Raw genomic sequence first — 1,253 nt, 5'->3', positions numbered from 1 at the left:
GGCCTCCCAGTCCAGCCAGGAACCCAGGCCGCCCACCCCACCATCCAAAGACAAGAAGCCCACTCAGACAGCCATGCAGGAGGGTACAGAGGTGGCTAGTGGAAGCAGGAAGAAAGATGAAGAGGAGGAGGATGAGGTAGAGGAGAAGGAGGAAGAGGGTTCTGAAACTAATGCATCTGACGTTCAACAAAGCAGTATCCCTGAGGGGGGCTGAGGATGAGGAGGAGTCTTCTTCCTCTCAGCTTACAACACTCATGACCCCCCTAGAGGTAAAAGTTGAACCCCCTGTGACTGACCACCCAGAGGTCACCACCACCACCATAGAAGAAGAGACGCAGAAAGTTGCTGAGCCAATGGCTCAAAAACAAGAGTCTGCCGCTAGTGGTGGAGTGGATATATCACCCAATGAAGAACCTCAGACAATGAAGTCTTCCCAACTCACAGTAACGCCATCAGTTCAGACACCGGAGTCAATCAAAAAGAGCCCTGGCCCTCCCGGACCTCCCACAAAGAAGAAGCCTGTCATCCTCCCTCCTCCCAAAGCAGTGGTGGTGACTCAAGACGTCCACCTAAGCAAGCCTAAGAACCAAGAGACAGACGAAACCAAGAACGTCATCATCACCACCACACCAGAAGAGAAACTCAACCCTATCACTTCACCACCACCAGCCGCGGTGACCACAACCAGTCCGACTGAAGAAACAGAGGACCTAAAAGTTCCTGTGGTCGTAGAGACTAAGTCTGAGTTCCCAGTCGTAGTTCTCTCTCTGAGTGACCCTGAACCAGACAGCTCCTGCTCCAGTCCCGTGTCCTGCCACCTCTCCCCGGAAAAGAAGAGTGAGCATGAGGAGGAAAAGTCAGTCGACAGCGGCCAACACTCGGACATCGATGACAACGAAGAGGGGTCAGAGAGCCGGGACACTTTGGCGGCCTCCACCGCCGCCCTTATGGGCAGCCAAGCTGGCCTGAACGCACTGATGGACGAGAGTGAAGACGGAGACACGGAGACCCCCGACAGCCTGGGACTCAGCACTGATGATGTGGAGGACTCCCTTTCTACGACCCAGATCCCCCAGGACAAACCCTCCGGCCTACACTCCACCTTCCTCCAGCTGAGGGTCAGCCAGGCCTCCCATCGTCCCCCCATCCCCTTCAAACCCTTAGCCAAGCTCATGTCCGCCTCTTTGGGGGATCTCCTCTCTGAGGCCTCATTGGGTGAAAACATGAAACAGCCCATCACAGATGTGGCCGTG

This window comes from Coregonus clupeaformis, unplaced genomic scaffold (assembly GCF_020615455.1).
Source record: "Coregonus clupeaformis isolate EN_2021a unplaced genomic scaffold, ASM2061545v1 scaf3507, whole genome shotgun sequence".
Taxonomy (NCBI): Eukaryota; Metazoa; Chordata; class Actinopteri; order Salmoniformes; family Salmonidae; genus Coregonus; species Coregonus clupeaformis.
This window is presented reverse-complemented; position numbering follows the sequence as displayed.